The sequence below is a fragment of the Eubalaena glacialis genome, chromosome 2 (assembly GCF_028564815.1).
Source record: "Eubalaena glacialis isolate mEubGla1 chromosome 2, mEubGla1.1.hap2.+ XY, whole genome shotgun sequence".
NCBI classification, from domain to species: domain Eukaryota; kingdom Metazoa; phylum Chordata; class Mammalia; order Artiodactyla; family Balaenidae; genus Eubalaena; species Eubalaena glacialis.
The window spans coordinates 105,128,196-105,146,784 of record NC_083717.1 but is presented as its reverse complement, the minus strand read 5'-3'; positions in this window follow the sequence as shown (position 1 = coordinate 105,146,784).

Sequence of the window (18,589 nt, the reverse complement as noted above, 5' to 3'; positions counted from 1 at the left end):
GTGCCACTAATGAAAACAGAATGCAGCTGCCTTGAAAAGGTAAACATTGAGATACCATATGATCCCGCAAGCCCACTCCTTGGCCTATAACCTAAGAAGACAGAAATATAAAGACACAGGCAGGCAAAACTGCACGTCAGCAGTATTCAAATAGCCAAGACATGGAAAAAACCAAAAAGTCCATCAAGAGACGAATGGACACAGAAGAACTGGTACAGGTACACGTGGAATATTAGCCACGAAAAAAAAAAATGAAACAATGCAGTTTACGGAACCATAGATGAGTCTGGAGGTAATCACACAACTTGAAGTAAGTCAGAAGGCAAAAGACACATACATACCCTGTGATATCAATTATAGGTGTTACCTAAAAATTGATACCAATGAAGATATTTCCACAGAGAAAGGCAATCACAGATTTCTTAAACAAACTTTTGGTTAACCAATTGGAAAGTTGTGAAGATTGGATACATTAGGATATTGGGGTTAACAGAGATATACAAACACACGTGAAATATATAATCACCAAAGACCTACGGAATTCCAAGAGAAGACTACTCAACACCGTGTCATAACCTACATTGGGTAGGGATCCGAAGATGAATAGATATATGTATATGTGTAAAAGAACCTCATCTTGCACACCTAGAACAAACAAAACATTGTAATCAAATTTGCTGTGATAACAAAAAAAATTAAATTTAAAACACGGACAAGACGTAATGAGACAACCTTATGGGGGTTTTTCCTGGCACATTCCATTCTAATTTACAACCTAGGAACAGGACTTCCTGGAAGGCTCTGTTGCCCTAGTAACCAGAGTTGGGCATGGAGAAATGCTGCAGCCTTGTGACCGTATCCTGCAACAGCAGCTGTTAACCCAGGGATAATGGTCACTTAATATTCACAATAATTGCAGACCTGTAAATGACACCAGCCATCAAAAAAAATCCTGGGATCGAAAATAGACCAAGAAATTCAAAACAGGGCAACATTTCAACACGACAATTTCAAAAGGTATATTTTACTCCCACTTCTTTTCTTTTTAAACAACAACAAAAAAAAAACAGGCGTGGCAAAACGCTCAACATTAGGAATTATTAAAGACACGCAAATCCAGTCTACAAAAACGTATCCGAATGACCATCAGCAAAAATTCTGCAAACAATAAATGCCAAAGGGGTTGTGGAGAATTGCGTAGCCTCAGCTCTAAGTGGGATGTAAACTGGTAAGAGCCATCAATGAAAACAGAATGGAGGAGCCTTTACAAGGTAAACATTGAGCTACGATTCAATCCAGCAGGCCCACTGCTGGGTCTATCACCTGAGAAGACGAGAATCAGAAAGACACAGGCTAGCAATCCTGCCTTGCAGCAATATCTACCACAGAAAAGACTTGGAAGCAACCAAGATGTCCATCAACAGATGAATGCACAAAGAAGAAGTGGTCCATATACACAATGGAATATTACTCCGAGAAAAAATATAACTTAAATTTAAAAAACAAACATACGGAAGGAGACATAAGCTTTTGGAGGTTTATCCGGGCACATTCCACTCTAATGTAAAACCGAGAAACACAACTTTCAGGAAGATTCTGTTTCCCTAGTAACCAGAGTGTGTAATGTAGAAATGCTACCGTCCTGTGGCTGTTACCCACAACAGCAGCTTTAAAAGCTGTGCTAATGCTCACTTCATATTCACAAGCACTACGGGGCGGTAGATGACACCTGCCGTCTAAATGTCTTTTTTTTTTTTTTTAATGTCTTGCGGGAGGTAATCGCCAAAAAAATTCACAATGTGGCACATACTACACGAAAACAATTTGAATATGTAAGTTTTACTCTTTAAAAAGAAAGAAAAAGCATATGGTTAATATCTCAATATAAGGAATTATTAGACGCATGCAAATTCAACCACAAAAAGGTATCAGTGCATTCCAGTGAGAATGACCATCAGCAAAAAAACTACAAACAATAAATGCCGAAGTGGTTGTGGAGAAATGCATACTCTCAACTTTAAGTGGGACGTAAACTGGTAACAGCCACTAATGAAAACAGAAAAAGGTGCCTTTAAAAGGTACATTTTGAGCTACCATATGATTCAGCGGGCCCAATCCTGGGCCTACGATCTAGGAAGACAGAATTGAATGACACAGGCAGGCAATAGTGCACTGTAGCAGTATTACAATAGACAAGACCTGAAAACAACCAAAAAGTCCATCAAGAGACGAATGGACAGAGAAGAAATGGTACGGGTACACATGGAATATTAGCCACGAAAAAAAAATGAAACAATGCAGTTTGTGGAACCATACGTGAGTCTGGAGGTAATCACACAACTTGAAGTAACTCAGAAAGCGGAAGACACATATCCTATGGTATCACTCATAGGTGTTACCTAAAAATTGATACCCGTGAAGATATTTCCACAAAGAAAGGCAATCACAGATTCATTAAAGAAACTTATGGTTAACCAAATGGAAAGGTGTGAGGATTGGATACATTAGAATACTGGGGTTAACAAAGATATACAAACACATGTGAGATATATAATCGCCAAAGACCTACGGAATTCCAAGAGAAGACTACTCAACATTGTGTCATAACCCACAGGGGAAATGGATCCGAAGATAAATAGATATATGTATAAAAGAACCACATCTTCCACACCTAGAACAAATGAAACATTGTAATCAGATTTGTTGTTATAAAAACTAAAAATAAAAATTAAATGAAAAAATGAACAAGAAGTAATGAGACATAAACTTATGGGGGTTTTTCCTGGCACATTCCATTCTACTTTACAACCTAGGAACCCTACTTCCAGGAAGGTTCTGAACACTCTCTATTAATTTATATGGGAAGAGGACCTGTACATAAATATATATATATATATAATGTTCAAATGAACTAGATTGTGTACACCTAGAATAAATAATATTCTAATCATTACCCAGATTAAAAAAATTAAAACAACAAAGAAGAGGTACTCAGACATAAATTTATGGGGTTTTTTCCTTGCACATTCCATTCTAATTTACAACCTAGGAACACGACCTCCAGGAAAGCTCTGCTGCCCTAGTAATCCAGTTTGGGAATGGAGAAACGCTGCTGGCGTGTGGCCGTTTCCCACAACAGCAGCTTTCAACCCAGTGTAATGGTCACTAAATAGTAACAACAATTGCAAGCCTGTAAGTGACACACACCCTCAAAAACAATCCCGGGGTCGAAAATCGACCAAAAAATTCAGAAGAGGGCAAGGTTTCAAGAAGACAATTTCAAGACGTATATTTAACTCACATTTTCTCTTTTCTTTTTTTTTTTTTTTTGTTTCACAAAAAAGACCATGGAAAAAGCTCACCATCAGGAACTAATAAAGACACGCAAATCCAATCTACAAAAACTTTCACCAGACCACACTCAGAATGATCATCAGCAAAAAATCTCTAAACAATAAATAATCAAGGGGTTTTAGAGAACTGAGTACCCTCTAGCTGCTGGTGGGATGTCAAATGGTAACAGTCAGTAGTGAGAACAGAAAGCAGGTGAGTTTAAAGGTAAAAATTGAGCTCCCGTATGATCTGGTAGGCCCATTACGGGCCCTATCACCTGAAAAGACCAGAATCAAACGACACAGGCTGACAATCCTACACTGCAGCACTATTTACCCTAGCCAACACTTGGAACAACCAAAATGTCCATCAGCAGATGAATCCACAAGGAAGAAGTGGTCCATGTACACACAGGAATATTATTCCGATAAAAAATATAAATTAAATATAAAAAACAAACCTAAGGAAGGAGACATAAGCTTTGGGGGTGTATCCGTGCACAATCCACTCTAATTTACAACCAAGGAACACTGCTTCCAGGGAGGTACTTTTTCCCTCGTAACCAGAGTGGGGAATGTAGAAATCCTGCCGCCCTGTGGCCCTTTGCCACAACAGCAGTTTTAAAACCTGTGCTAAAGGTCACTTCATATTCAAAAGGACTGCAGGGCTATAAATGACACCTGCCAACAAAATGTGTTGAGGGAGGTAATGGCCAAAAGAATTCAAAATATGGCACATACTTCAAGAAACCATTTGAATAGGTAAGCTGTACTCACTCTTTAAAAAACAACAAAAAAGTACATGGCCATAAGCTCAATATAAGGAATTAGAAGACATATGCAAATCCAGCCACAAAAGGGTATCAGCTCACACCAGTCAGAATGACCACCAGCAAAAAAATACAAACAATAAATCCTGAAGGGGTTGTGGAGAAATTCATACCCTCAACTTTAAGTGGCTCGTAAACTGGTAAGTGCCACTAATGAAAACAGAATGCAGCTGCCTTGAAAAGGTAAACATTGAGATACCATATGATCCCGCAAGCCCACTCCTTGGCCTATAACCTAAGAAGACAGAAATATAAAGACACAGGCAGGCAAAACTGCACGTCAGCAGTATTCAAATAGCCAAGACATGGAAAAAACCAAAAAGTCCATCAAGAGACGAATGGACACAGAAGAACTGGTACAGGTACACGTGGAATATTAGCCACGAAAAAAAAAAACGAAACAATGCAGTTTACGGAACCATAGATGAGTCTGGAGGTAATCACACAACCTGAAGTAAGTCAGAAGGCAAAAGACACATACATACCCTGTGATATCAATTATAGGTGTTACCTAAAAATTGATACCAATGAAGATATTTCCACAGAGAAAGGCAATCACAGATTTCTTAAACAAACTTTTGGTTAACCAATTGGAAAGTTGTGAAGATTGGATACATTAGGATATTGGGGTTAACAGAGATATACAAACACACGTGAAATATATAATCACCAAAGACCTACGGAATTCCAAGAGAAGACTACTCAACACCGTGTCATAACCTACATTGGGTAGGGATCCGAAGATGAATAGATATATGTATATGTGTAAAAGAACCTCATCTTGCACACCTAGAACAAACAAAACATTGTAATCAAATTTGCTGTGATAACAAAAAAAATTAAATTTAAAACACGGACAAGACGTAATGAGACAACCTTATGGGGGTTTTTCCTGGCACATTCCATTCTAATTTACAACCTAGGAACAGGACTTCCTGGAAGGCTCTGTTGCCCTAGTAACCAGAGTTGGGCATGGAGAAATGCTGCAGCCTTGTGACCGTATCCTGCAACAGCAGCTGTTAACCCAGGGATAATGGTCACTTAATATTCACAATAATTGCAGACCTGTAAATGACACCAGCCATCAAAAAAAATCCTGGGATCGAAAATAGACCAAGAAATTCAAAACAGGGCAACATTTCAACACGACAATTTCAAAAGGTATATTTTACTCCCACTTCTTTTCTTTTTAAACAACAACAAAAAAAAACAGGCGTGGCAAAACGCTCAACATTAGGAATTATTAAAGACACGCAAATCCAGTCTACAAAAACGTATCCGAATGACCATCAGCAAAAATTCTGCAAACAATAAATGCCAAAGGGGTTGTGGAGAATTGCGTAGCCTCAGCTCTAAGTGGGATGTAAACTGGTAAGAGCCATCAATGAAAACAGAATGGAGGAGCCTTTACAAGGTAAACATTGAGCTACGATTCAATCCAGCAGGCCCACTGCTGGGTCTATCACCTGAGAAGACGAGAATCAGAAAGACACAGGCTAGCAATCCTGCCTTGCAGCAATATCTACCACAGAAAAGACTTGGAAGCAACCAAGATGTCCATCAACAGATGAATGCACAAAGAAGAAGTGGTCCATATACACAATGGAATATTACTCCGAGAAAAAATATAACTTAAATTTAAAAAACAAACATACGGAAGGAGACATAAGCTTTTGGAGGTTTATCCGGGCACATTCCACTCTAATGTAAAACCGAGAAACACAACTTTCAGGAAGATTCTGTTTCCCTAGTAACCAGAGTGTGTAATGTAGAAATGCTACCGTCCTGTGGCTGTTACCCACAACAGCAGCTTTAAAAGCTGTGCTAATGCTCACTTCATATTCACAAGCACTACGGGGCGGTAGATGACACCTGCCGTCTAAATGTCTTTTTTTTTTTTTTAATGTCTTGCGGGAGGTAATCGCCACAAAAATTCACAATGTGGCACATACTACACGAAAACAATTTGAATATGTAAGTTTTACTCTTTAAAAAGAAAGAAAAAGCATATGGTTAATATCTCAATATAAGGAATTATTAGACGCATGCAAATTCAACCACAAAAAGGTATCAGTGCATTCCAGTGAGAATGACCATCAGCAAAAAAACTACAAACAATAAATGCCGAAGTGGTTGTGGAGAAATGCATACTCTCAACTTTAAGTGGGACGTAAACTGGTAACAGCCACTAATGAAAACAGAAAAAGGTGCCTTTAAAAGGTACATTTTGAGCTACCATATGATTCAGCGGGCCCAATCCTGGGCCTACGATCTAGGAAGACAGAATTGAATGACACAGGCAGGCAATAGTGCACTGTAGCAGTATTACAATAGACAAGACCTGAAAACAACCAAAAAGTCCATCAAGAGACGAATGGACAGAGAAGAAATGGTACGGGTACACATGGAATATTAGCCACGAAAAAAAAATGAAACAATGCAGTTTGTGGAACCATACGTGAGTCTGGAGGTAATCACACAACTTGAAGTAACTCAGAAAGCGGAAGACACATATCCTATGGTATCACTCATAGGTGTTACCTAAAAATTGATACCCGTGAAGATATTTCCACAAAGAAAGGCAATCACAGATTCATTAAAGAAACTTATGGTTAACCAAATGGAAAGGTGTGAGGATTGGATACATTAGAATACTGGGGTTAACAAAGATATACAAACACATGTGAGATATATAATCGCCAAAGACCTACGGAATTCCAAGAGAAGACTACTCAACATTGTGTCATAACCCACAGGGGAAATGGATCCGAAGATAAATAGATATATGTATAAAAGAACCACATCTTCCACACCTAGAACAAATGAAACATTGTAATCAGATTTGTTGTTATAAAAACTAAAAATAAAAATTAAATGAAAAAATGAACAAGAAGTAATGAGACATAAACTTATGGGGGTTTTTCCTGGCACATTCCATTCTACTTTACAACCTAGGAACCCTACTTCCAGGAAGGTTCTGAACACTCTCTATTAATTTATATGGGAAGAGGACCTGTACATAAATATATATATATATATAATGTTCAAATGAACTAGATTGTGTACACCTAGAATAAATAATATTCTAATCATTACCCGGATTAAAAAAATTAAAACAACAAAGAAGAGGTACTCAGACATAAATTTATGGGGTTTTTTCCTTGCACATTCCATTCTAATTTACAACCTAGGAACACGACCTCCAGGAAAGCTCTGCTGCCCTAGTAATCCAGTTTGGGAATGGAGAAACGCTGCTGGCGTGTGGCCGTTTCCCACAACAGCAGCTTTCAACCCAGTGTAATGGTCACTAAATAGTAACAACAATTGCAAGCCTGTAAGTGACACACACCCTCAAAAACAATCCCGGGGTCGAAAATCGACCAAAAAATTCAGAAGAGGGCAAGGTTTCAAGAAGACAATTTCAAGACGTATATTTAACTCACATTTTCTCTTTTCTTTTTTTTTTTTTTTTTGTTTCACAAAAAAGACCATGGAAAAAGCTCACCATCAGGAACTAATAAAGACACGCAAATCCAATCTACAAAAACTTTCACCAGACCACACTCAGAATGATCATCAGCAAAAAATCTCTAAACAATAAATAATCAAGGGGTTTTAGAGAACTGAGTACCCTCTAGCTGCTGGTGGGATGTCAAATGGTAACAGTCAGTAGTGAGAACAGAAAGCAGGTGAGTTTAAAGGTAAAAATTGAGCTCCCATATGATCTGGTAGGCCCATTACGGGCCCTATCACCTGAAAAGACCAGAATCAAACGACACAGGCTGACAATCCTACACTGCAGCACTATTTACCCTAGCCAAGACTTGGAACAACCAAAATGTCCATCAGCAGATAAATCCACAAGGAAGAAGTGGTCCATGTACACACAGGAATATTATTCCGATAAAAAATATAAATTAAATATAAAAAACAAACCTAAGGAAGGAGACATAAGCTTTGGGGGTGTATCCGTGCACAATCCACTCTAATTTACAACCAAGGAACACTGCTTCCAGGGAGGTACTTTTTCCCTCGTAACCAGAGTGGGGAATGTAGAAATCCTGCCGCCCTGTGGCCCTTTGCCACAACAGCAGTTTTAAAACCTGTGCTAAAGGTCACTTCATATTCAAAAGGACTGCAGGGCTATAAATGACACCTGCCAACAAAATGTGTTGAGGGAGGTAATGGCCAAAAGAATTCAAAATATGGCACATACTTCAAGAAACCATTTGAATAGGTAAGCTGTACTCACTCTTTAAAAAACAACAAAAAAGTACATGGCCATAAGCTCAATATAAGGAATTAGAAGACATATGCAAATCCAGCCACAAAAGGGTATCAGCTCACACCAGTCAGAATGACCACCAGCAAAAAAATACAAACAATAAATCCTGAAGGGGTTGTGGAGAAATTCATACCCTCAACTTTTAGTGGCTCGTAAACTGGTAAGTGCCACTAATGAAAACAGAATGCAGCTGCCTTGAAAAGGTAAACATTGAGATACCATATGATCCCGCAAGCCCACTCCTTGGCCTATAACCTAAGAAGACAGAAATATAAAGACACAGGCAGGCAAAACTGCACGTCAGCAGTATTCAAATAGCCAAGACATGGAAAAAACCAAAAAGTCCATCAAGAGACGAATGGACACAGAAGAACTGGTACAGGTACACGTGGAATATTAGCCACGAAAAAAAAAAATGAAACAATGCAGTTTACGGAACCATAGATGAGTCTGGAGGTAATCACACAACTTGAAGTAAGTCAGAAGGCAAAAGACACATACATACCCTGTGATATCAATTATAGGTGTTACCTAAAAATTGATACCAATGAAGATATTTCCACAGAGAAAGGCAATCACAGATTTCTTAAACAAACTTTTGGTTAACCAATTGGAAAGTTGTGAAGATTGGATACATTAGGATATTGGGGTTAACAGAGATATACAAACACACGTGAAATATATAATCACCAAAGACCTACGGAATTCCAAGAGAAGACTACTCAACACCGTGTCATAACCTACATTGGGTAGGGATCCGAAGATGAATAGATATATGTATATGTGTAAAAGAACCTCATCTTGCACACCTAGAACAAACAAAACATTGTAATCAAATTTGCTGTGATAACAAAAAAAATTAAATTTAAAACACGGACAAGACGTAATGAGACAACCTTATGGGGGTTTTTCCTGGCACATTCCATTCTAATTTGCAACCTAGGAACAGGACTTCCTGGAAGGCTCTGTTGCCCTAGTAACCAGAGTTGGGCATGGAGAAATGCTGCAGCCTTGTGACCGTATCCTGCAACAGCAGCTGTTAACCCAGGGATAATGGTCACTTAATATTCACAATAATTGCAGACCTGTAAATGACACCAGCCATCAAAAAAAATCCTGGGATCGAAAATAGACCAAGAAATTCAAAACAGGGCAACATTTCAACACGACAATTTCAAAAGGTATATTTTACTCCCACTTCTTTTCTTTTTAAACAACAACAAAAAAAAAACAGGCGTGGCAAAACGCTCAACATTAGGAATTATTAAAGACACGCAAATCCAGTCTACAAAAACGTATCCGAATGACCATCAGCAAAAATTCTGCAAACAATAAATGCCAAAGGGGTTGTGGAGAATTGCGTAGCCTCAGCTCTAAGTGGGATGTAAACTGGTAAGAGCCATCAATGAAAACAGAATGGAGGAGCCTTTACAAGGTAAACATTGAGCTACGATTCAATCCAGCAGGCCCACTGCTGGGTCTATCACCTGAGAAGACGAGAATCAGAAAGACACAGGCTAGCAATCCTGCCTTGCAGCAATATCTACCACAGAAAAGACTTGGAAGCAACCAAGATGTCCATCAACAGATGAATGCACAAAGAAGAAGTGGTCCATATACACAATGGAATATTACTCCGAGAAAAAATATAACTTAAATTTAAAAAACAAACATACGGAAGGAGACATAAGCTTTTGGAGGTTTATCCGGGCACATTCCACTCTAATGTAAAACCGAGAAACACAACTTTCAGGAAGATTCTGTTTCCCTAGTAACCAGAGTGTGTAATGTAGAAATGCTACCGTCCTGTGGCTGTTACCCACAACAGCAGCTTTAAAAGCTGTGCTAATGCTCACTTCATATTCACAAGCACTACGGGGCGGTAGATGACACCTGCCGTCTAAATGTCTTTTTTTTTTTTTTTAATGTCTTGCGGGAGGTAATCGCCAAAAAAATTCACAATGTGGCACATACTACACGAAAACAATTTGAATATGTAAGTTTTACTCTTTAAAAAGAAAGAAAAAGCATATGGTTAATATCTCAATATAAGGAATTATTAGACGCATGCAAATTCAACCACAAAAAGGTATCAGTGCATTCCAGTGAGAATGACCATCAGCAAAAAAACTACAAACAATAAATGCCGAAGTGGTTGTGGAGAAATGCATACTCTCAACTTTAAGTGGGACGTAAACTGGTAACAGCCACTAATGAAAACAGAAAAAGGTGCCTTTAAAAGGTACATTTTGAGCTACCATATGATTCAGCGGGCCCAATCCTGGGCCTACGATCTAGGAAGACAGAATTGAATGACACAGGCAGGCAATAGTGCACTGTAGCAGTATTACAATAGACAAGACCTGAAAACAACCAAAAAGTCCATCAAGAGACGAATGGACAGAGAAGAAATGGTACGGGTACACATGGAATATTAGCCACGAAAAAAAAATGAAACAATGCAGTTTGTGGAACCATACGTGAGTCTGGAGGTAATCACACAACTTGAAGTAACTCAGAAAGCGGAAGACACATATCCTATGGTATCACTCATAGGTGTTACCTAAAAATTGATACCCGTGAAGATATTTCCACAAAGAAAGGCAATCACAGATTCATTAAAGAAACTTATGGTTAACCAAATGGAAAGGTGTGAGGATTGGATACATTAGAATACTGGGGTTAACAAAGATATACAAACACATGTGAGATATATAATCGCCAAAGACCTACGGAATTCCAAGAGAAGACTACTCAACATTGTGTCATAACCCACAGGGGAAATGGATCCGAAGATAAATAGATATATGTATAAAAGAACCACATCTTCCACACCTAGAACAAATGAAACATTGTAATCAGATTTGTTGTTATAAAAACTAAAAATAAAAATTAAATGAAAAAATGAACAAGAAGTAATGAGACATAAACTTATGGGGGTTTTTCCTGGCACATTCCATTCTACTTTACAACCTAGGAACCCTACTTCCAGGAAGGTTCTGAACACTCTCTATTAATTTATATGGGAAGAGGATCTGTACATAAATATATATATATATAATGTTCAAATGAACTAGATTGTGTACACCTAGAATAAATAATATTCTAATCATTACCCGGATTAAAAAAATTAAAACAACAAAGAAGAGGTACTCAGACATAAATTTATGGGGTTTTTTCCTTGCACATTCCATTCTAATTTACAACCTAGGAACACGACCTCCAGGAAAGCTCTGCTGCCCTAGTAATCCAGTTTGGGAATGGAGAAACGCTGCTGGCGTGTGGCCATTTCCCACAACAGCAGCTTTCAACCCAGTGTAATGGTCACTAAATAGTAACAACAATTGCAAGCCTGTAAGTGACACACACCCTCAAAAACAATCCCGGGGTCGAAAATCGACCAAAAAATTCAGAAGAGGGCAAGGTTTCAAGAAGACAATTTCAAGACGTATATTTAACTCACATTTTCTCTTTTCTTTTTTTTTTTTTTTTTTGTTTCACAAAAAAGACCATGGAAAAAGCTCACCATCAGGAACTAATAAAGACACGCAAATCCAATCTACAAAACTTTCACCAGACCACACTCAGAATGATCATCAGCAAAAAATCTCTAAACAATAAATAATCAAGGGGTTTTAGAGAACTGAGTACCCTCTAGCTGCTGGTGGGATGTCAAATGGTAACAGTCAGTAGTGAGAACAGAAAGCAGGTGAGTTTAAAGGTAAAAATTGAGCTCCCGTATGATCTGGTAGGCCCATTACGGGCCCTATCACCTGAAAAGACCAGAATCAAACGACACAGGCTGACAATCCTACACTGCAGCACTATTTACCCTAGCCAACACTTGGAACAACCAAAATGTCCATCAGCAGATGAATCCACAAGGAAGAAGTGGTCCATGTACACACAGGAATATTATTCCGATAAAAAATATAAATTAAATATAAAAAACAAACCTAAGGAAGGAGACATAAGCTTTGGGGGTGTATCCGTGCACAATCCACTCTAATTTCCAACCAAGGAACACTGCTTCCAGGGAGGAACTTTTTCCCTCGTAACCAGAGTGGGGAATGTAGAAATCCTGCCGCCCTGTGGCCCTTTGCCACAACAGCAGTTTTAAAACCTGTGCTAAAGGTCACTTCATATTCAAAAGGACTGCAGGGCTATAAATGACACCTGCCAACAAAATGTGTTGAGGGAGGTAATGGCCAAAAGAATTCAAAATATGGCACATACTTCAAGAAACCATTTGAATAGGTAAGCTGTACTCACTCTTTAAAAAACAACAAAAAAGTACATGGCCATAAGCTCAATATAAGGAATTAGAAGACATATGCAAATCCAGCCACAAAAGGGTATCAGCTCACACCAGTCAGAATGACCACCAGCAAAAAAATACAAACAATAAATCCTGAAGGGGTTGTGGAGAAATTCATACCCTCAACTTTTAGTGGCTCGTAAACTGGTAAGTGCCACTAATGAAAACAGAATGCAGCTGCCTTGAAAAGGTAAACATTGAGATACCATATGATCCCGCAAGCCCACTCCTTGGCCTATAACCTAAGAAGACAGAAATATAAAGACACAGGCAGGCAAAACTGCACGTCAGCAGTATTCAAATAGCCAAGACATGGAAAAAACCAAAAAGTCCATCAAGAGACGAATGGACACAGAAGAACTGGTACAGGTACACGTGGAATATTAGCCACGAAAAAAAAAAATGAAACAATGCAGTTTACGGAACCATAGATGAGTCTGGAGGTAATCACACAACTTGAAGTAAGTCAGAAGGCAAAAGACACATACATACCCTGTGATATCAATTATAGGTGTTACCTAAAAATTGATACCAATGAAGATATTTCCACAGAGAAAGGCAATCACAGATTTCTTAAACAAACTTTTGGTTAACCAATTGGAAAGTTGTGAAGATTGGATACATTAGGATATTGGGGTTAACAGAGATATACAAACACACGTGAAATATATAATCACCAAAGACCTACGGAATTCCAAGAGAAGACTACTCAACACCGTGTCATAACCTACATTGGGTAGGGATCCGAAGATGAATAGATATATGTATATGTGTAAAAGAACCTCATCTTGCACACCTAGAACAAACAAAACATTGTAATCAAATTTGCTGTGATAACAAAAAAAATTAAATTTAAAACACGGACAAGACGTAATGAGACAACCTTATGGGGGTTTTTCCTGGCACATTCCATTCTAATTTGCAACCTAGGAACAGGACTTCCTGGAAGGCTCTGTTGCCCTAGTAACCAGAGTTGGGCATGGAGAAATGCTGCAGCCTTGTGACCGTATCCTGCAACAGCAGCTGTTAACCCAGGGATAATGGTCACTTAATATTCACAATAATTGCAGACCTGTAAATGACACCAGCCATCAAAAAAAATCCTGGGATCGAAAATAGACCAAGAAATTCAAAACAGGGCAACATTTCAACACGACAATTTCAAAAGGTATATTTTACTCCCACTTCTTTTCTTTTTAAACAACAACAAAAAAAAAACAGGCGTGGCAAAACGCTCAACATTAGGAATTATTAAAGACACGCAAATCCAGTCTACAAAAACGTATCCGAATGACCATCAGCAAAAATTCTGCAAACAATAAATGCCAAAGGGGTTGTGGAGAATTGCGTAGCCTCAGCTCTAAGTGGGATGTAAACTGGTAAGAGCCATCAATGAAAACAGAATGGAGGAGCCTTTACAAGGTAAACATTGAGCTACGATTCAATCCAGCAGGCCCACTGCTGGGTCTATCACCTGAGAAGACGAGAATCAGAAAGACACAGGCTAGCAATCCTGCCTTGCAGCAATATCTACCACAGAAAAGACTTGGAAGCAACCAAGATGTCCATCAACAGATGAATGCACAAAGAAGAAGTGGTCCATATACACAATGGAATATTACTCCGAGAAAAAATATAACTTAAATTTAAAAAACAAACATACGGAAGGAGACATAAGCTTTTGGAGGTTTATCCGGGCACATTCCACTCTAATGTAAAACCGAGAAACACAACTTTCAGGAAGATTCTGTTTCCCTAGTAACCAGAGTGTGTAATGTAGAAATGCTACCGTCCTGTGGCTGTTACCCACAACAGCAGCTTTAAAAGCTGTGCTAATGCTCACTTCATATTCACAAGCACTACGGGGCGGTAGATGACACCTGCCGTCTAAATGTCTTTTTTTTTTTTTTTAATGTCTTGCGGGAGGTAATCGCCAAAAAAATTCACAATGTGGCACATACTACACGAAAACAATTTGAATATGTAAGTTTTACTCTTTAAAAAGAAAGAAAAAGCATATGGTTAATATCTCAATATAAGGAATTATTAGACGCATGCAAATTCAACCACAAAAAGGTATCAGTGCATTCCAGTGAGAATGACCATCAGCAAAAAAACTACAAACAATAAATGCCGAAGTGGTTGTGGAGAAATGCATACTCTCAACTTTAAGTGGGACGTAAACTGGTAACAGCCACTAATGAAAACAGAAAAAGGTGCCTTTAAAAGGTACATTTTGAGCTACCATATGATTCAGCGGGCCCAATCCTGGGCCTACGATCTAGGAAGACAGAATTGAATGACACAGGCAGGCAATAGTGCACTGTAGCAGTATTACAATAGACAAGACCTGAAAACAACCAAAAAGTCCATCAAGAGACGAATGGACAGAGAAGAAATGGTACGGGTACACATGGAATATTAGCCACGAAAAAAAAATGAAACAATGCAGTTTGTGGAACCATACGTGAGTCTGGAGGTAATCACACAACTTGAAGTAACTCAGAAAGCGGAAGACACATATCCTATGGTATCACTCATAGGTGTTACCTAAAAATTGATACCCGTGAAGATATTTCCACAAAGAAAGGCAATCACAGATTCATTAAAGAAACTTATGGTTAACCAAATGGAAAGGTGTGAGGATTGGATACATTAGAATACTGGGGTTAACAAAGATATACAAACACATGTGAGATATATAATCGCCAAAGACCTACGGAATTCCAAGAGAAGACTACTCAACATTGTGTCATAACCCACAGGGGAAATGGATCCGAAGATAAATAGATATATGTATAAAAGAACCACATCTTCCACACCTAGAACAAATGAAACATTGTAATCAGATTTGTTGTTATAAAAACTAAAAATAAAAATTAAATGAAAAAATGAACAAGAAGTAATGAGACATAAACTTATGGGGGTTTTTCCTGGCACATTCCATTCTACTTTACAACCTAGGAACCCTACTTCCAGGAAGGTTCTGAACACTCTCTATTAATTTATATGGGAAGAGGACCTGTACATAAATATATATATATATATAATGTTCAAATGAACTAGATTGTGTACACCTAGAATAAATAATATTCTAATCATTACCCGGATTAAAAAAATTAAAACAACAAAGAAGAGGTACTCAGACATAAATTTATGGGGTTTTTTCCTTGCACATTCCATTCTAATTTACAACCTAGGAACACGACCTCCAGGAAAGCTCTGCTGCCCTAGTAATCCAGTTTGGGAATGGAGAAACGCTGCTGGCGTGTGGCCGTTTCCCACAACAGCAGCTTTCAACCCAGTGTAATGGTCACTAAATAGTAACAACAATTGCAAGCCTGTAAGTGACACACACCCTCAAAAACAATCCCGGGGTCGAAAATCGACCAAAAAATTCAGAAGAGGGCAAGGTTTCAAGAAGACAATTTCAAGACGTATATTTAACTCACATTTTCTCTTTTCTTTTTTTTTTTTTTTTGTTTCACAAAAAAGACCATGGAAAAAGCTCACCATCAGGAACTAATAAAGACACGCAAATCCAATCTACAAAAACTTTCACCAGACCACACTCAGAATGATCATCAGCAAAAAATCTCTAAACAATAAATAATCAAGGGGTTTTAGAGAACTGAGTACCCTCTAGCTGCTGGTGGGATGTCAAATGGTAACAGTCAGTAGTGAGAACAGAAAGCAGGTGAGTTTAAAGGTAAAAATTGAGCTCCCGTATGATCTGGTAGGCCCATTACGGGCCCTATCACCTGAAAAGACCAGAATCAAACGACACAGGCTGACAATCCTACACTGCAGCACTATTTACCCTAGCCAACACTTGGAACAACCAAAATGTCCATCAGCAGATGAATCCACAAGGAAGAAGTGGTCCATGTACACACAGGAATATTATTCCGATAAAAAATATAAATTAAATATAAAAAACAAACCTAAGGAAGGAGACATAAGCTTTGGGGGTGTATCCGTGCACAATCCACTCTAATTTACAACCAAGGAACACTGCTTCCAGGGAGGTACTTTTTCCCTCGTAACCAGAGTGGGGAATGTAGAAATCCTGCCGCCCTGTGGCCCTTTGCCACAACAGCAGTTTTAAAACCTGTGCTAAAGGTCACTTCATATTCAAAAGGACTGCAGGGCTATAAATGACACCTGCCAACAAAATGTGTTGAGGGAGGTAATGGCCAAAAGAATTCAAAATATGGCACATACTTCAAGAAACCATTTGAATAGGTAAGCTGTACTCACTCTTTAAAAAACAACAAAAAAGTACATGGCCATAAGCTCAATATAAGGAATTAGAAGACATATGCAAATCCAGCCACAAAAGGGTATCAGCTCACACCAGTCAGAATGACCACCAGCAAAAAAATACAAACAATAAATCCTGAAGGGGTTGTGGAGAAATTCATACCCTCAACTTTAAGTGGCTCGTAAACTGGTAAGTGCCACTAATGAAAACAGAATGCAGCTGCCTTGAAAAGGTAAACATTGAGATACCATATGATCCCGCAAGCCCACTCCTTGGCCTATAACCTAAGAAGACAGAAATATAAAGACACAGGCAGGCAAAACTGCACGTCAGCAGTATTCAAATAGCCAAGACATGGAAAAAACCAAAAAGTCCATCAAGAGACGAATGGACACAGAAGAACTGGTACAGGTACACGTGGAATATTAGCCACGAAAAAAAAAAACGAAACAATGCAGTTTACGGAACCATAGATGAGTCTGGAGGTAATCACACAACCTGAAGTAAGTCAGAAGGCAAAAGACACATACATACCCTGTGATATCAATTATAGGTGTTACCTAAAAATTGATACCAATGAAGATATTTCCACAGAGAAAGGCAATCACAGATTTCTTAAACAAACTTTTGGTTAACCAATTGGAAAGTTGTGAAGATTGGATACATTAGGATATTGGGGTTAACAGAGATATACAAACACACGTGAAATATATAATCACCAAAGACCTACGGAATTCCAAGAGAAGACTACTCAACACCGTGTCATAACCTACATTGGGTAGGGATCCGAAGATGAATAGATATATGTATATGTGTAAAAGAACCTCATCTTGCACACCTAGAACAAACAAAACATTGTAATCAAATTTGCTGTGATAACAAAAAAAATTAAATTTAAAACACGGACAAGACGTAATGAGACAACCTTATGGGGGTTTTTCCTGGCACATTCCATTCTAATTTACAACCTAGGAACAGGACTTCCTGGAAGGCTCTGTTGCCCTAGTAACCAGAGTTGGGCATGGAGAAATGCTGCAGCCTTGTGACCGTATCCTGCAACAGCAGCTGTTAACCCAGGGATAATGGTCACTTAATATTCCACAATAATTGCAGACCTGTAAATGACACCAGCCATCAAAAAAAATCCTGGATCGAAAATAGACCAAGAAATTCAAAACAGGGCAACATTTCAACACGACAATTTCAAAAGGTATATTTTACTCCCACTTCTTTTCTTTTTAAACAACAACAAAAAAAAACAGGCGTGGCAAAACGCTCAACATTAGGAATTATTAAAGACACGCAAATCCAGTCTACAAAAACGTATCCGAATGACCATCAGCAAAAATTCTGCAAACAATAAATGCCAAAGGGGTTGTGGAGAATTGCGTAGCCTCAGCTCTAAGTGGGATGTAAACTGGTAAGAGCCATCAATGAAAACAGAATGGAGGAGCCTTTACAAGGTAAACATTGAGCTACGATTCAATCCAGCAGGCCCACTGCTGGGTCTATCACCTGAGAAGACGAGAATCAGAAAGACACAGGCTAGCAATCCTGCCT